Genomic DNA, 10418 nt, shown 5'->3' with positions numbered 1-10418 from the left:
GGTGCTAGTGTCTGGACACCCCCTGACTTTCCCCTTCCCAGCCCGGCTCTCCCAGGAGCTACCAGGCTCAGGTCCTGCCCTTATGCTCATCTGCTGAGGCACAAGCTCCTCCCTCTGGTCCTCATCTCTGCCATCACAGCCTGTCCCTCCCACACGTGGCCTCGCCTCCTCCAGGCAAAGCTGCTAAAATCCTCTCCTGTGCAGGGGGAAGAAGAGCCAATGGGTGGGGGGCTGGGGAGGACCAGCAGTGGGAGGGAGGGGTCCCCGGACACGAGCCACTCAGGGGTCAAGAGGGGGGATTTATGTGGAGGCCATAGTCACCAACCCTGAGAAGAGCACAAACTACAACAGGTGTCAGGGGAAGGTGGTCCCTGGACACACCAGTTGGGGTGGGGGGCAGGGACAGAGACAAGAAAGGACAGGGACTAAGGATGAGTTGCCAAGAGCACGTGCTATGTGTGCACAGAAGTCCCAGCTGCAGGGCTCCAGGTATGGGCTCCACAACCCAGCCTGAGGGTTACCTGCTGAGGGCCGAGGGTCTGGCCCAGGGGTGACAGCTGAGCTTGGGTGTCAGTGGCCTGTCACATTTCTGGATCTGCTCCACTGGCACCGCCGCCTGGGGACAGGAACTGGAGAAAGACAAGTGGCTTATGTCATTGGAGTCAGCCACGGGGTCAGACACTTGTATCGGCAAAGCTGGGAGATAGTCCTAGGACACCCACACTGCTAGGAGGAGGCAGGGACAGAGGAGGGGTTGGACTCAAACAACACCATGCATCCACACCAGGTCCTTTTCTCCTGGGCACAGCTGGACACAGGTGCAGCCTCTGCTGACCTCTGACCGTGCAAGGACGATGGCTGAGAAGGTCCCAGTGCAGACTATTGCCATGAGCTGGGGGAGGGGGGTCCTGGCCTTGGAGACCTGAGCACCATCCCTGCTCTGCCACCAGCCAATCCTGCACCTTCTCCTGCCCGAGCCCTCTGTGCCTCAGTTGTCCACTTCAAATGGGTAATGCTTCGCCCACCCTCTCACAAAGGCTTGTTGTTTGGGGGACGCATTGTCGTCATGCAGTCAAAGTGCTGAGCTAACTGCACAGTTGCTCGCTTGGGTCAGGAATTCTTCCGCACTGACGGCTCCTTTCCTAATCTCTGCTGAGGGGACATTTGGAGCTTGCACATTAGTCACTTCTCCCCCGTGTCTGGGCCTGGCCCACAGCCTTGTGGAAGGAGTAAAGGAGGCTCAGAGCTGCCACCGAGGCTGACAGCTACGTGCAGAATCCGAGGGTCATGCTCACGCTGAGATGACCACATGCACCCGTGTCTGTGCGGGAGGAACCGCAGATGGAGGGCAGGAGCACAGGGAATTCCTGCAGAGAGGGGCTCTGGGGAGAGGGCGGGCAGGGGCCCAGGATACGGGCCCAGCTCAGGGCACTGAGGACAGGTTCTCACTCCCTCCCTCCACTCTCCAGGCTGCCCCCCCCGGGTCCCCCCCACCCCGACGCTCACTCCTCACCCACCTGGAGCATCCCTACCCCCTGCACCGTGTACTGTGTGGTCTTCCTCATACTCATGTTGAGTCTATTTTTCTTTTTAATCCTCAGAATCATGACATTTCCAAGTCAGGCTTCTCTATGTGTTCACCTTCAACAGTGCCCCAGTATGGGTTTCACTGTGTTTCGCAGGAGAAACATTACAGGCCAGGGAGGGAAGGATGATATATTCAAAATGCTGAAGGAAAAGAAAAACTGTCAATTGAAAATATTGTCTCCAGCAAAGATTCCCTTCAAACATGGTGAGATAAAGACTTTCCCAGACAAGCAAAAGCTAAAGAAATTCATCAACACCAGATATGTCTTACAAAAAATGCTAAAGGGATTCTTAACTCTGAAATAAAAAAAAAACAACCCACTAATGTGTAACAAGAAAATTACATATAAAGACATAAAACTCACTGGTAAAAATAAGAAGTATACAGAAAAATTCAGAGTACTCTAATGTGATAACTGTGATATGTGGTATACAAACCACTCATATATTTAGTACAAAGATTAAAAGACAAAACTATTAAAGACAATAAGACTGAAACAATTGGCTCATTCTAAGATGAATATTGAGGATGTAAGAAAAAAATAAAACTATTGGCTAAGAGATAGGCAACAAAAGACAAAAATTAAAACATCAAAATGTAGGGGATATGTTAAGGTGTAGATTTTGTTTTTATTTATTTTCTTTGCTTTGTAATCAAAGTAAAGTTAGTATCAGTTTATAATAACCTGTTATAACTATAAGATGAATTTATAAGCCTCATGGTAACCACAAAGCAAAAACATATAATAGATACACTAAAGTTAAATAGCACGGAATCAAAGCATAGTACTAGAGAAAATTATTTATCCACAAAGAAATACAATAAGATAGAAAAAAAGGAAGAAAGTTTCTACAAAACAACCAGAGAACAAATAACAAAATGGCAGGCTTGATCCTTTACTTATCAATTATAACCCTGAATGTAATTAAATTAAATTATCCAATATAAAGACACAGACTGGCTAAATGGATTAAAAAAGAAAAGCCAGACCCAACTGTATACTGCCTATAAGAAACTCATTTCACCTAAAAAGACATGCCTACAGAGAAAGGGAAAGAATGGGAAAAGATATTTCATGTTAAGTGAAATCAAAAATAGTAGGAGTAGCTATACTTACATCAGATACAATAGACTTTATGATAAGGCTGGTAAAAAAAAAAAAAAGGCTATTATATAATGGCAAAAAACACAGCAATGGGAAGAATCAATAGTGAATATAGATGTATACACTCAACACCAGATACCCAAATGTAGAAGGCAAATATTAGTAGATCTAAAGGAAGAGATTGACTACAATACGACCATAATAAGAAACTTCAACACTTCACTTTCAGCAATGGAGAGATCATCCAGCCAGAAAATCAGCAAAGAAATGCTGGAGCTAACGGTACTCTGGACCAAATGGACCTAACAGACATTTACAAAACATTCCATCCAACATCTGCAGAGTGTGCTTTCTTCTCAAGAGCACATGGAGAATTCTCCATAATAGACCATATATTAGGTCACAAAACAAGTTTTAACAAATTTTTAAAAATTGAAACCTTATTAAGTGTCTTTTTTATCACAATAACACAAAACTATAAATCAATAACAGAAAGAATATTAAAAACTATACAAATACATAGAAATTAAACAACATGCTCCTGAATGATCAACTGGGTCAATGAAGCTGTTAAAAACAATATTAAAAAATTTCGTGTGACAAATGAAAATGGAAACAACATATCAAAACTTATGGGACACAGCAAAATCAGTTTTAAGAATGTTTCATAGCATTAAATGTCTATATCAAAAAAGTGAAAAGATCTCAAATAAACAACCCAATATTACACCTCAAGGAACTAGCAAAACAAGAATAAACTAAACCCAAATTAGCAGAAGGAAGAAATGACAAAGATCAGTTAAGAAACAAATGAAATAGTGATTAAAAAACAATACCAACGAATGAAGCAAAGGCTTGGTTTTGGGGGAAAAGATTTTAAAAATTAGCAAACCTTTAGCTAGACAAATTAAAAAGAGAAAATATTCAAATAAAATCAGAGGTCAAGAAGGAGAGAGACATTACAACTGTTGCCACAGAAATACAAAGGATCATAAGAGAATATTATGAACAACTACATGGCATCAAAATGGACAATCTAGAAGAAATAGATAAGTTACTAGACACATACAACCTACCGAGATTCTACCATGAAGAAATAGGAAACATGAACAAACCAATGGGTAATGAAATTGAAGTAATAATAAAGAAGAGCCCAGGAACCAATAGCTTTGCTAATAAATTCTACCAAACAGTTAAAAAACAAAGAATGCCAATTCCTTTAAAATTCTTTCAAACAATAGAAGAGGAAGGGATGCTTTCAAAATTATTCTATGCTGTTAACATTACCCTGTTACCAAAACCAGGAAAGGACACAGAAGAAAAGAAAAGAAAACTACACACCAATACCACAATGAACACAGATGCAAAAATTCTCAGCAAAATACTAACATATCAAATTCAACAACACTTTACAAAGATCATTCACCATGATCAAGTGGGATTGATTTCGGGGATGCAAAGATGATTCAACATACACAAATCAGTAAATATAGTATATCATGTTAACAAAATCAAGGACAAAAGCCAAATGACCATTTCAATAGATGGACAAAAAGCATTCAATAAAATTCTGGAAGAGTTAGGATCAAGATGGTCAAATAGGGACAGGCAATATGTGCCTCCTTCCTCTCCATAGAAGAAACAGAATAGTAAACAGATTCTCACATTTTGAACAGATTATCTAGGAGAGAATGAAAGGATTCCCCAGGGCAGTGACCAGAAGCACCAAAAATGGGTAAGGAGAGGATTAAGGGCAACTTGGCTAGCCAGGGACTGGCTGACAGCCAGGAGAAACTGCTGCATGTGGGGAATCAATAAGAGGGAAAGCCCCATGACTCCAGTCTCCTAGATCTTGGCTGCCAGAAAATGCCCCGACCCACACAGGTCTCAGGCCCAACATAGGGAGCTGTCGGAGATTGCACAGAGATGTCACTCCAAAAAGGGAACTCACATGGAATCCCAAAGGCATCTGAGCTTAGAGTAGCTTGAGCTGGGCACTATTCTGAGAGCCTAGATACAGGTGGGTCCAACTGCAGCCACAGCACAGCTCCGAGGAGGACGAGAGGAGCCCAGGTACTCCTATGAACAGTGGGAAGCTCCCCACCTCCTCTTCTGTGGGCTGCAATTGAGACCAAGACACGAGTGGACGGCATTTTCCACAGTTTCTTGCCCATGCTGCTTGCCTGGGGGTGGGGGGGCAGCTTTTCAGGTTGCAGGGCCAGGATGCTATTTTGAGAGTTTGACATCTGGCTGCACCCACCCTTAGGCTGAGTTCAGGCTGACACACCTGCAGCCCCCACCTGGCTGGGGCAGGGCAGGGAACCAGGCTTTCCAGCACACATCTGGGCTGGTAGCCACCATCCTGCAGCCAGGTGCTGTGAGACCAAGTCTCGAGTGAACTGCACTCCCCACAGTTTCCTGCTAGTGCAGCCTGCCTGAGAAGGGCCCCACCCTCTGTAGTCACAGGCTCAAGGTACCATTTTGAGAGTGTCAACCTGGACAGTACCCCACCCTGTCCATGGCTGAGTTTGGGATAATGCAGCTGCTGGTGCCACCCAGCTGAGAAGGGAAAGAGGAGCCCAAGCTCTCCTACATACACCTAGGACAATTCCCACTGCCCTGGCTATGGGCTGCTGTGAGACAAAGATGTGTGTAAATGGCACTCCTTCCAGGATTGTGTCCATGCTGTTCGCCTGGAAGGGACCTCACTTTCTCTGGTCACAGGCCCAAGGTGCCAGTTTTGGAGTTTAAAGCTAGGCAGTGCGCTACCTTGAGCCAAGTTAGGGGTGACACCGCTGCAGCCACCACCCAGCTGGAAAGAAACAGAGAAGTCCAAGCTCTCCCATGCACACTTAGGACAATACACACTGCCCTGTTACAGGCAGCTGTGGGACTGAGGACTACTCTGCCAAATCCATTGCAGCTACCAACAACACCAACGTGGACCATGTGGGTCATAGTGGGTGATCCACCACTGCTATTACCACCTCCCGCATCACACCAGCTGTTCAGGGCCTGAGCACCCACCCACACACCTGTCCCTTTCCTCTAATAACTAGCTTCTGAGCAAGCCACCAGAAGGCCAAGAACTGGTCTCCCAGGACACATAAACACCAGTACCAGCATAAGCTACTCTGGGACCTAAAATCAGGCATACCCATCCATGGAAACTAAACAACTGTGCTCCTCAATGGTCACTGGGTCAATGAAGAAATATAAAAGGAAATTAAAACGTGTTTTGAAATGAACAAAAATGAAAATACCATACCCAAACCTGTAGAGTACAGAAAAAGCAGAGCTAAGAGGGAAGTGTAAGGCATTAAATGCCTACATCAAAAAAGTAAAAAGACCAAAAGTCAACAACCTAACATCACATCTCAAGGAATTAGAAAAGCAAGAACAAACCCAACCCAAAGTTAGCAAAATAAATAAATAAAAAATAAATAACAAAGATCAAAGCAAACCTAAATGAACTATAGACCAAAAATAAATAAATACAAAGGATCCCCAAAAGGAAAGGTTGGTTATTTGAAAAGATAAACAAAATTGACGAATCACTACCTAGAATAACCAAGCAAAGAAGACATAAGATCCAAATGAACACAATGCAAAATGAAAAAGGAGACATTACAACTGATAAAACAGAAATATACACAATCCAACAATCCCCTTAATGGGTTTCTATCCAAAGAAAATCATTATCTCAAAAATTCACCTGCACCCAAATGTTTATTGCAGCACAATTCACAGTTGCAAAGATATGGAATCAACCTAAGTGGATATCATCTAATGGGTGGATAAAGAAAATGTGGGGTGTGTGTGTGTGTGTGTGTATGTGTGTGTGTGTGTGTGTGTGTGTGTGTACACACACACCATGGAATACTACTCAGCCATAAAAAGGAATAAAATGTCTTTTCCAGCAGTTTGGATGGAACTAGAGACCACTATCCTAAGGGAAGCATCTCAGAAATGGACAAGCAATACCATATGTTCTTCTCACTTTTAAGTGGGAGCTAAAGATGAGTATATATGGTCCTAAAGTGGTGTAATAGACATTGGAAACTAAGAATGGGGGAGGGTGGAAGGGGGTTGAGAGATAAAAGATTACCCATCAGGTACAATGTACACTATTCTGGAGACAGGTGCACTGAGAGCCCTGAATTCAGCATTATACAGTTCATCCCTACAACAAAAAACACTTGTCCCTCATATCTATTGAAAGAAAAAAAAATGTGGTAAAAAAAGAAAAGAAAGTGGTCATTCTAACTGGGGTGAGCCATTCAGTATGATGTTGGCTGTGGGTTTATCACATATGGCATCTATTTAGATGGTCATATGGTTTTTGTTTTAAATTCTGTTTAATGTGGTGAGTCGCATTTATTGGCATGCATATGTTTAAACATCCTTGCATCCCTAGTGAAAAACTCACTTGATCATGGTGAATTTTCCTTTTAATGTACTGTTAGATTTGATTTGCTAGTATTTTGTTGAGCATTTTGGCATCTATGTTCATGAGGAATATTGGTCTGTAGTTCTGTTGTTCTCTGTGTGTCATTTCCTGGTTTTGGTATCATGGGGATACTGGTTTCATGGAATGAGTTAGGGAGGAGTCCCACCTTCTCCATGTTATGGAATAGTTTCAGTAGAATTGATGCCAGTTTTTCTTTGTTGGTCTGCTGGAATTCAGCTGTGAATCCATCTAATCCTGGGCTTTTTGTTGTTGTTATTGTTGTTGGGAGATTTTCTTTTTTAAGAGCAAAGTTTTGAGCAAACTGTACTGATTTATTTATAATTGTAATTTATGAACAGTAATGCAAACATCTTTACATTAATATTATGAAAAACCTCCCAAGATTGAAATGAGCAAAAACTGAGACTTCAGGACATTTCTAAAGGAGTTCTGAAAAAAAAAAAGGAAAAATGCAATACAACAATTTTAGAGGAGATTTATATCAAGTATTGCACCGGGTACAATTTCATGCAAATGTCTTCAACCACTCAAACTGTTTTTATTAAGTACTATAAAACTTCTTGAATTATGTTGCCTTTTATTCACTTTATTTCCATGAAGTAAATCAAAGTAACCAGCTATTAACAAGGCACATCTAAATATTTCTCCTATCAATCCCTTAGAGACAACCCATTACTTTTTAGAACAGGGCAGACTGTATTTGCTGCTTCCGAAATTGATTTTGCAAAAAATCATTCCAAGAAATCCAGGAAGATATTCCCCAAATGTCTTCCTGGATTCCTCTCACCAAATGTGTCTAATATGGACCATTATAAATTAAATTGAGAAAGCCGCAAAACAAAGCAGAACATTTTCAGTTTTGTCATGTTAAGAGAATAAACCACTGGAACTTTAATGAGAAGACAAAACCTGAAGAAGAAAAAGAAATTTCAGAAAGTGATGATAAAAACAATTGTAGTTCATACAGCTCTCTGATGAGTTGGCCTTTATTTAAGTGGATACCAGTGGGATCACAGACCATAATCTCAGTGAAGATAAACCAATGTGTGTTTAACACTTGTTTTGAAATATAAATCAAATAATCCACTTGTAGATAATAAAGACCAATGACATTCTTCCACATACAATTCTGTCCCCAAAATGTTCATTTTCATCTTAACATGCCTAGCTGTTTATTATAATGCTTTTAACTGCTCCTTAGAAACTGTGGGTATGAAGTTTAGTATTTCTGAAACATTTAGTTTCCAAATAATTAACTAATGGAGCAAAGTGATTTAGAAACTGATGTTTCCACGTTTCACTAGCTGGACTGTATTTTGAGTTGGCAGGAATCTTTATGCATTTCATTTAAAAGACTTTACTCTTTTTAAGAAGAACAGAAACGGTGGGCTAATTATTAACCTATTTTTTACTTTCTGATATTGTTCAGTGTGTAAAACTAAATGTAGCAGTTAAGAAAGTCACGGAGTTTTTTTATTACTATTTCCATCTCGTTACTCATTACTGGTCTGTTCAAGATATCTATTTCTTTCTGATTCAAGCTTGGGAGGTGTGTGTTTCCCAAAATGTATCTATTTCCTCTAGATTTTCTAATTTGTGTGCATAGAGGTTTCCGTAGCAATCTTGGATGATATTTTATGGTCCTGTGGTATCCGCTGCAAGGTCTCCTTTTTCATTTCTGACTGAGCTTACTTGGATCCTTTCTCTTCTATTCCTGGGTAATCTAGTTAGTGGTCTATAGATTTTGTTTCTCTTTATAGATAACCAAAATTTTGTTTCATTGATCCTTTGGGGGTTTTGGTTTCAGTTTTGTTTGCCAGGGCCTCGGGGCTGGGATCCCGGGGGAAGACTGAGGCGGGGACTCCCTGAGAGCAGCCCCAGGGGGGTTCTCAGGGGCGCACGGCTCATCCTGCCACTTTCCTGCATTTCTTTCTCAATCACCAACGTTGTTTTGGACTCCCCAGTTTTGTTCTTTCTCCATTTTACCCCTTTCTCTCTCAGTTCTCATGAGGATCTCTTCACTAGTTGACTTTAACCAGCATTTAAAACATATTGTAAAATATTCGTTTTAACACCAGAATACATTTTCTGTTTGTCTGCAGTGCTTCAAAATACATCCACAAAGTCTTTGATATTCTCCCTCTCAATAGATGGAGCCTGGTTCCTGCCCCCTTTGAGTTAGCGGGATTTAGTAACTGGCTCCTGGCTCATAAGTAAAGTGGAAGTGACAGTGTCCAACTGCAGGGCCAGCTCGTAAAGGCCATGCAGCTTCCTGCTTCCGCAGCTCTTGTCCTCTCTTGGGTCACTTGCTTTGGGATTTGGCAGCTGGTGATTGAGCAGACTTACAGAAGGGCTCACACGTGTTCCTGAAACAACTCATGGGAAACTGAGGTGTCCAGCCACACCCCTGTGAGGGGGCCACCTTGAATGGGTCACCCAAGCCCCAGTCAAGGCTTGAGGTGGCTGCAGCCCCAGCTGACATCTGGATGCCAGCTTCTTAAGAGACCCTGAGCCACATCTACCTAGCTAAGCCCCGCTGGAAGTGCTGACCCACAGAAATGGATGGTCAATTAAGAATGGGTTAAGCCACTTCGTTTTGAATAATTTCTTATAGAGAAATATATTATAGACAGGTAGATATACCCCAGTTATCTATTTCTGTGTAACAAGTTGTCCCCAAGCATTACATGTAATGTATGTATATAGGTATAAAACTATAAAACTATATACATGTATGTAACTTAGTCATTTAAATAAGCATTGAAAACTGGAACCGACTGATGTAAATAGGGTTTAATTAGATTAATTGCATGCAGAAGTGGATGGCACTGATCTCCAAAGCTGTCTTCTTCAGCAAGTTATGAAAGCTGTTTCTTAGAAATGCACGATGTTGGGGGTTTTCTCCTGAGTATCCTCGGGTGCCTGATGTCCTTCACGAGCCTGGCCCCCCCCACACACTGAGATAAGCCCTGGGGACAGCTTGACCCTCCTCCCTATCCTTCATACAGCCAGAGAGAGGGTCTCCATTGTTCAGGGAAAGTACTGAAGTATCAGTTTGTTCTTTTCTTGTCTAGTACTTCAACAGCCAGACTCTTTGTGTGCTAAGAGAAAAAAATGATCCAAAATGGCTAATTTTATCAACCATTTGACCTCGAATGGACAATGAGTACTGTGAAGAGGGGGCAGGAAAGACAGAGACCCAAGTCCTGATGTGCCAGCCTGGCCATGCCCAGGACAGCCCCGATTGCTTTTCT

This window comes from Microcebus murinus, chromosome 16 (assembly GCF_040939455.1).
Source record: "Microcebus murinus isolate Inina chromosome 16, M.murinus_Inina_mat1.0, whole genome shotgun sequence".
NCBI classification, from domain to species: Eukaryota; Metazoa; Chordata; class Mammalia; order Primates; family Cheirogaleidae; genus Microcebus; species Microcebus murinus.
This window is presented reverse-complemented; position numbering follows the sequence as displayed.